This window comes from Polyodon spathula, chromosome 5, assembly GCF_017654505.1.
Source record: "Polyodon spathula isolate WHYD16114869_AA chromosome 5, ASM1765450v1, whole genome shotgun sequence".
NCBI classification, from domain to species: Eukaryota; Metazoa; Chordata; class Actinopteri; order Acipenseriformes; family Polyodontidae; genus Polyodon; species Polyodon spathula.
Window position 1 is genome coordinate 49,114,126 of NC_054538.1, and position 9,756 is coordinate 49,123,881.

Sequence of the window (9,756 nt, forward strand, 5' to 3'; positions counted from 1 at the left end):
AGAAAAGGTAAATCTGTCATTAGAAAAATTGACAAACACTAGTAATGAGCCTCTTTTAGTGTGTTGTAACTTGATTGTGCTGCAGTGATGATGGGGGTTAGATCAGGAGTGGCTACTCAGCTTCAAAGTAAGCAAGCCATGGATCATACCAATTCATTGTGGTAGTCACAAACTGGAGCTTGGTACTTGATTGATTTCAAAGAAGGTGCCGGAAGCTTTAAAATGTCAGTGTACCCTGATCAAATACATTATTTAATCCTTTTGTGAGTTAGGGCTTCCTGCTTTTATTAATAATCCGTTAGATTTTGCCACTGCATTCTTTTTCTTTCCTGTCCATGAAATTACCAGGATATTTTACATTTACTTGCACAATATGCATTATGTAAAGCAAGACACATAAGATATATAGGACGGTATATGCAACAATAAAGGTAAGTTTAATGCAACAAAAATAAGCTTTTTTAAAATATTTACTAGCTATTTTAAAGTTATTAAACCTTAATATATTCAATATCAATAATTCCAATTGGTGGTATTATTGTAAAGCAATAACAGATTGCGATACAACAGACAACCAATATGTGTCAACTGTACAACTGTTAACATTCTGATTTCCATGAAGCTTTTAATAAATGTATACAGTGTTTAAGATCTATGAATCCACAGTATCTAGCTATACATTTATATTGTGAACAGTTTAATAAATGTATGAACGTGTAGTACATTGCTGATGCAGACATCTATTGCTATGGTACATGATGCATTAGTAATATAAGGGTCACTTGTCAATGCAGGATTAACATTTTATGTTAAAAATGAATTATCTGTAATACATTTCAATATTTTTGTATTTTTATATTACATTTTAAAGGTTTCAGTAAAATTGAATGATTATACCAACAATGTTACACAGAAGAAATAACCAGCTGCAACAAATGCATTATCTATGGCTCGCAGAAAATGGCACAATTCTCAATTTGGATTATTAATAATGAAATAAAACAAATAAAAACATTTTAAAAAACAAGTGCATTTGGCTTTTGTAACATGCTCAGGGTATGCAGGTGTAGAAAGTAAAAGCTGTCTTTTATATTTTTCCTTTCTGATCAGACTTACCCCAACCTGTGTGTCTTCAGTAGTGGTGCTCACAGCCAATCTCGCTCTCGGTGACTGCTCAAATAGGCAGCTCCCAGCCTCAGCACCACACAAGCATCAAACCATGACATCACCTCCCAGCTCTCTCATTGGATGGTGGTATATCTCCTACTGATTAGCTAGCACTAGTATGATTCAGAAGAAAAAAAATGGCTTGGCAATTTAACTTAAAGGGGTTTGATATTTGCACTAAGAAAATTCATATTATTGTGTTGGGGGTAGGGGATGGGGATGTTGTAAATGGGGTATACTGAATTGATCTGAACAGTGATTGATCTGTATACTGCCGGTAATAAAGGGCCCAAGGCTAATTGATTTTTTAAAAAGCAACACTAGAGCAAATTATAAATTAAAAAAATACATTATTTAAAATAATCATTAATGTGTCTGTGTGGAGTTTGCATGTTCTTCTCGTGTCTGTGTGGGTTTTCTCCGGGTACTCCGGTTTCCTCCCACAGTCCAAAGTCCTTAGTCAGGAATATATAGTTGTCAACTATACAGCAACAACAGTTGGAAAGCAGAAGGATCCCAGTGATATATATATTATATATATATATATATATATATATATATATATATATATATAAAATACACACACACATACCCCAATGGAAATGTATAATTTCTAGAAATTTCTCAAATTATAGAAAAATGTTTTGTAACAAAAAAGTTTTGCTTTTGTGGATGAGGAAAAGAAGAAATAGAAATAGAGTTTCTACAGTTTCTACAGTTATTTTCAAAGATGTCAATAATAAAGTCGTACAACGTCAGTTGTTGCTTTAAAAACGCAGTTGTGCTTTAAACCAAGTTTTGTAGTGGAGGGTTTCAGACGATTGGCCAGTATCGGTTTGTATGCTATGGAATTAATTTTACCATGTATTGGAACTAGATTTCCTGTGCCATATGAGGAAAAACTACCCCATAGAAGGATATTACCACCTCCATGCTTGACAGTAGGTATGGTGTTCTTTTCTTTGTATGCCTCACCAGACTTTCCCCAAACGTAATGACTATCAGCGTGACCAAATAGCTCGATTTTTGTTTCATCATTTGACTAGAAAAAAAAATTCATCATTCAAATACTGTTTTGCAAACTTTAAGCGATTGTCCTTGTAACATTTTCCTAAGAGTGGCTTTTTCCTTGGTGACCACTGCGACCTTCACCATGCAATAGTCACCCTGTGATTGAAAATGAAACCCTGGTCTCACCTGCAGCCAATTCACTATGAATATCTTTGGCAGTCAATCTCAGATTGTTAATAAACTTCCTCACAATTCTTCTACTTGTTCTTGGTGAAAGAACCTATTCTTCTAGACAAAGGGAGCATTGTGACAGTACCGTGAGTCTTGTACTTCTTGATAATTGAAACAGTAGTTGAAATTGGGATACTCAAATGATTGGAAATTTTCTTGTATCCTTCTGACAATACATACTTCCCTACCTAAGGTCTATAGATAGCTCTTTAATTTTTCCCATATTGACTTATTGGTAATGACAGGAATCATCCTATGCCTAACATTTTTATACTCTCTAAGACTATTCACCTACAATCCAGCATTTTCTAGATTTTTCTATAATTAGGTTCTACATTATCATAGTGTAATTTCTAACACCTTTTAGATAATACTATCAGGGTATGAATACTTTTGAATTAGCATTTTTGAAATTTCTTGTACCTTTTTTTCTCATCCACAAAAGCAAAACTTTTGCTACAAAACATTTTTCCTAAAATTCTGTTTTAGAGAAATTTCTAGAAATTATAAATTTCCATTGGGGTATGTAAACTTTTGACTACAACTAATATATATATATATATATATATATATATATATATACACACACACACACACACACACACACACACACACACACACACACACACACACACAGTACTGTGCAAAAGTTGGGACTTTTTTGCTGTTTTGAGGCAATGGGTGGTCACACCAAATATTGATTTGATGTAGATTTTTCTTCTGTTCACTCACTTTGCATTTTGTTAATTGATAAATATAATCTATTAACATGTCTATTTTTGAAAGCATTCTTACTTTACAGCATTTTTTCACACCTGCCTAAAACTTTTGCACAGTACTGTACATATATATACACACACACAGAGAGAGTGCACACTCATTATAACAAACCTGTTGTGCTCCAAGTCTTTTGTTCGTTATATCGAGGGGTTTGTTATAGTCTAAGGACAATCAAAATGAATGATAAATTACTGGAGTAAGTTAATGAGATGAGATTGTGAATAAAAGTAGAATTGTATGTACCTGTTCGTCTCATGTATGCAGTATTCTGCCTTTGCTTTATCCTATTCGTAAAAGAATTAAAACCCAGTACAAACAATAAAAATCCCGAATCCCGAATTATTTAATCAGACATGAATCTTTTCTAAGTGCACAAAATCTTAATCCAACGTGTAAGAATCCCAAATCAACCTGACACGAAAGCTTTGACATGAAAATTTGTCAGATCCTAAAGTTTTTTTTTTTTTCTTTGATCAATTTTGCTTTGCGGCATGGTTGCTGAATTAAGCCAAAAAACATTGCTTTTTGACAACCTGTATTCACAGCAGAGATATACAGTGCCTATAGAAAGTCTACACCCCCTTGAACTTTTTTCACCTTTTGTTGTGTCAGTGCCTCAGAGTTTCATGCATTTAAATGAGCATTTTTTTTCTACTTATCTACACACCATACTCCACACCGTTAAGGGGAAAAGAGTTTTATTGAGAAAAAATATATATATATATATTAAAAATACAAAACTGAAAGATCATAATTGGATAAGTCTCCACCCCCCCTGAGTTAATACGTGGTGGAAGCATCTTTGGCAGTAATTACAGCTGTGAGTCTGTTGGGATAGGCCTCTACCAACTTTGCACACCTAGATTTGGAAATGTTTGACCATTCTTCTTTACAAAACTGTTCAAGCTCTGTCAAGTTCCTAGGGGAGTGTTGATGGACAGCAATCTTCAAGTCATGCCACAATTTTTTTGATTGGATTTAGGTCAGGGCTCTGACTGGGCCACTCAAGGACATTTACCTTTTTGTTCCTTAGCCACTCCAGTGTAGCTTTTGCTGTGTGCTTTAGGTCATTGTCATGATGAAAGGTGAACTTCCGTCCCAGTTTCAGCTTTCTTGCAGAGTGCAGCAGGTTTTCCTCAAGGACTTCTCTGTACTTTGCTCCATTCATTTTCCCTTCTATCCTGACAAGTGCCCCAGTCCCTGCCAATGAGAAACATCCCTACAACATGATGCTGCCAACACCATGCTTCACAGTAGCGATGGTGTTCTTTGGGTGATGCGCTGTGTTGGGTTTGTGCCAAACATAACGCTTTGCATTTAGGCCAAAAAGTTCCATTTTAGTTTCATCAGACTACAAAACTTTTTGCCACATGGCTGCACAATCTCTTGTTTTTTCACATACTTCAAACAGGATTCAATCTCTTCTCTTGAGAAATGGCTTCCTTCTTGACACCCTACCATACAGGCCAGTTTGTCGAGTGTTTGGGATATTGTTGTCACATGTACACTTTGACTGGTCTTGGCCATAAAAGCATGTAGCTCTTGCCATTGGCCTCTTGATAGCCTCTCTCATCAGTCTCCATCTTGCTCGGTTTCCAGTTTGGAGGGAAGGCCTGATCTAGGAAGGGTTTTGGTTGTGCGATACACCTTCCACTTCTTAATAATCATCTTGACTGTGCTCCAAGGGATATTCAGGGCCTTTATTTTTTTTTATATCCATCCCCTGATCTGTGCCTTTCAACAACTTTGTCCCGGAGTTCTTTTGAAAGCACCTTGGTGCTCATGGTTGAGTCTTTGCTTTGAAATGCACTACCCAGCAAAGGGAACCTACAGGAACTGCTGAATTTATTCTGAAATCATGTGAATCCGTACATTTTAACACCAGTGGAGACCACTTAACTTGCTGTGTATTTTTGAAGGGGATTGGTTACATCTCAGCTAATTTAGGGGGTGGTCTTTGCTAAAAAAAAAAAAAAAAAACTAAAAAAAAAAAGCATTTAAATTCCAGATTATAAGGCAACAAAAGGTGAATATTTTGAAAGGGGTTGTAGACTATCTATAGGCACTGTACCTGTGTTACTGTTTTTTTTCAAATGATCAATATAGTTTCCAGCTTTGTTGCAACAATGAAATGATTTTAGTTTCAGAAGAATATCAACAGTCCATAGCACCTTTAACCATTGTTCTATAGTCCAGTTTCAGTGTTCTTATACATATTTTAGCCTTTTAGTCTTGTTCCCCTTTCTTAAAGAAATATTCTTATTGACACACATCCTTTAAGCCTTGATTTCAAGAGTGACCTTTGTACTGTTGATTTGGACAATGACACCTGTGTCTTCTGCCAGTTATGTTATCAATTCAACACATGTCTTCTTTCTATTCCTTAAGGACATTATCTTCAAGTGTTGCTCATCCTTGTTAGACAGCTTTTTGGGTCTTCCAGTCCTGGGTTTGTCAATTACAGATGATGTTTCTCTGTACTTGTTGATTATGCTTTGGTTACCACACCTTGAAAAGTTGTTATAATAGTAGAAATACTAGTGGAGGCTTTGTGTAAATTGTTTATGCTCATAATGCATCAGAATAAAATGTCTAAGACTTTTGCACAACAGTGTGTGTGTGTGTGTGTGTGTGTGTGTGTGTGTGTGTGTGTGTGTATATATATATATATATACACAAAATGTGTATGTGTATGTATGTGTAACAAATTTGTTGCCATCTTTCTGGATAATGACCTTGTGTTGTATAATATATAATAATAATTCCAAGCAAAACAGTACTTATGAAACACGCGGGGCGTGGCTTTCTTTGAAAACAACTGCACTATTGGTGCAAACAAAAACAAAAGAAAAGCCTAAACCCCTTTTTGGGTCTAACTAGACAGTTAAGGTGTCCCTCTCTAAATGGGGACAGGCTAATCCTGTTTACCCCAATTTAAACACACAGGTAACTTATTTCTTGTTTCTCTTACTTTCATTTCTTTGTGCACAACCAACTCCACTCAGGCTCTCAGCAAGTCCTTGTCATGTTTTCCTTCCCCCTACCTTCTCAACCTTACCACTTTTAACTGCCAGACAATTACACAATTAAACAATTAAGCTACATTGGAGATTATTTCTGACATCAGTGTGTTCCCCAGGGTCTTAATGCCTCCAAATACCCTTTCTGACATAATACCTTTTTTAGAAACCAAACATAACATTGCTTCTTTTTCTAAACCCAAGTTTAACCTTTCTTAAACCAATCTGTGATAACCACTTTACTCTCTAATTTAACTTTTAAACATATTCCATTATCTACACACTTTGTTTACCACCCAGTTGGTCTATGTTGTCATTTCACACTTTATTACTTTTGTTTGTTTTATTTTAAACATCTCCTCAAAGATTCATACTACCTTTACCGAGATGGAGTGTGCATTCTTTACACCCACGGCCCCAGAGCTGCCCAAGTTTGATCTGGGGCCGTATTCACAAAGCTGATTTAAGTCTAAGACTGGTCATAAGTCGTCAATTTGGATTTTTCAGGAACGAGTTGTAACAGAATTTTGGTCTTAAGTAAGGTCTTAACTTTAAGACTACCCTGGAGGAGGCTTAAGTCCAAATCTGCCATTGAAACAACTTTTTTTTTCTCACATGACTCGACAGGTGATAGTATATGATTTATTTGATAATCACCCAGATGAGAATTAATTGAGAAGTCGATACCGTTTTAACAGACTGTCAAATAAAACCCTAACAAGTATTTAACATATCGATATATCGCCATCAACTGACCGAAGCAATGCAATTCCAGCTTTGTTGCAGGTGATTTTTTTTTTGTATTACAGTTTTAAATGTGTTACTGCAATTTAGATCATACCATTAACATTATAAAATTACTAAGGGCTGTAAATCTATGTCTAATTTATAACAAGCAGCACCAAAAGAACAGCTTGAGAGGAATGAAAATTCATTAGCAGAGGTAGAAACATATAAAGTAAAACCAGCTTTGTTGTATTTTTCAGGGTTTTTTTTTTTAATTTATTAATTTTTGTTAGCAAAAAATGTATTTCAAGCTTTCCACAGCTATAACAAATCTACAGCCTGTGTACCCTTTTTCGTGTGTCCTACTACTGTTTCTTCGCCTGTTTTCCCCTCTGCCTATACCCTGTTTCTAAAAATACTTGCAGCTTCTTAAATACCAAGAATGTCTTTCTTAAAGGGATACACATCTAAAAGCAAATAGAAATAGGGCTCACAAAATTTTGGTAATGGTACTTGCCCTTTGGGCAGTCCACTGTCGACATTTGGTTGTCCAAAAAAATGTCAAGTTGCCCATAAATGACCTATGGACTGTGATTTGTACAAAGTACACTGTACTCAATATAGGTACAGTACCTCAGGGTATCTCACGCCAAGGAAATGCATGTACATGGATTAGGGAGTGGTTAACATGTAGAAAACAGAAAGTACTGATTAGAGGAGACACCTCAAAATGGAGTGAGGTAACCAGTGAAGTACCACAGGGATCTGTATTAGGTCCTCTGCTATTTCTAATCTACATTAATGATTTTGATTCTGGTATAGTAAGCAAACTTGTTAAATTTGCAGATGCACAAAAATGGGAGTGACAAACACTGTTGCAGCAGCAAAGATCATTCAAAATGATCTAGACAAGATTCAGAACTGGGCAGACACATGGCAAAAGTCATTTAATAGAGAAAAGTGTAAGGTACTCTATGCAGGCAATAAAAATGTGCATTATAAATATCATATGGGAGATACTAAAATTGAAGAAGGAATCTATGAAAAAGGCCTGAAAGTCTAGACAGTGTGGGGAAGTTATAAAAAAGGTTAACAAGATGCTCGGATATACAGTGAAAAGTGTTGAATTTAAATCAAGGGAAGTAATGTTAAAACTGTACAATGCATTAGTAAGACCTCATCTTGAATATTGTGTTTAGTTCTAGTCACCTCACTACAAAAAGGATATTGCTGCTCTAAAAAGAGTACAAAGAAGAGTGACCAGAATTATTCCGGGTTTAAAAGGCATGTCATATGCAGACAGTCTAAAAGAACTGAATCTATTCAGTCTTGAACAAAGACGACTACGTGGCAACCTATTCAAACATTCAAAATTCTAAAAGGTATTGACAGTGTCGATCCAAGGGACTTTTTCGACCTGAAAAAAGAAACAAGAACCAGGGGTCACAATTGGAGATTAGACAAAGGGGCATTCAGAACAGAAAATAGGAGGCACTTTTTTACACAGAGAATTGTGAGGGTCTGGAATCAACTCCCCAGTAATGTTGTTGAAGCTGACACCCTGGGATCCTTCAAGAAGCTGCTTGATGAGATTCTGGGATCAATAAGCTACTAACAACCAAACAAGCAAGATGGGCCGAATGACCTCCTCTCACTTGTAAACTTTCTTAGGTTTTTATGTTCTTTTATACTTTTTCGACATCAAAATTCCATATTTATTCCAAATTTCCATTTGTTTTTCCCAGACGTGTTTTAGTTAGTTCTACTAGTTTTTTGATGGTTATTCAAATTGCCGGGCGGCCGCAGAGCATTATAGCTTTTTGATCCAGAGCAGAAGTTGCTCCTGGTTTTCTAAAAGTATTTGTCAGAATCTGGAGGTGCATATAACAAATGTGCGCACATTATATATTAAAATGTGCAGGTGTCGTCTTAAACACATAAGTCATATTACTTAATACAGTACATCCTCGCTATAACAACCCTGTTTGGGTCCAAAGCCTTTTGTTCGCTATAGTAAAAGGACAATCCAAAACGAACAAAATGAGCTGCTGGAGTAAGTTAAGGAAGTCACCTTGGATAAAGGCATTCGCTAAACTATTATTAATATTAGTACTGTTTTATTCTTTGACTTTCTTTATTATTACAGTATACACTACTAGCACTAAATAATATGTGTGTGTGTGTGTGTGTGTGTGTGTGTGTGTGTGTGTGTGTGTGTGTGTGTGTGTGTGTGTGTGTGTGTCACGTGACATATACCAGTGCACTGACTAGATAGGATTGCTTGTCCTCAGGGGTGTTATACCGGGGAATCCTCGCGAAATCACTCCAGCATTACCAGTGAAAAACATTGATCCCTCTAAACGTGTTTTACCGGGATGGTGTGTGAGCGGAATCTCAATTGGGAAACCGCTGTTTGATTAAAGCACAGAACGTTATCTTGTTACAGAGTAAAAAAATATCAAATTGCCCGTCGGTCAAGCAGCCAAAAAAAAAACACGATTACTACAAAAACTAGCGATTTTGCGAGCCCTGAGAAAGATAGACATATTAACAAATATTTTTAAAATATACTGTACTTTATTAACATTCCATTAATTACAATACAAATTACATAACATTCTGCAATATTTTTATTTAGTTGTAATTACATGTGATAATAAATATGTATAGGTGTTTTTTTTTTTTTTTTAACTTAAGTACTCAATGACAGCCTAACCACTAAAATAATTCAACAGGTCAGTTTAAAATTATAACGATGGATTTTTTAATAGAAAATTACAAAATTATATAATAAAATATATACATTTGGTATTATTTATAT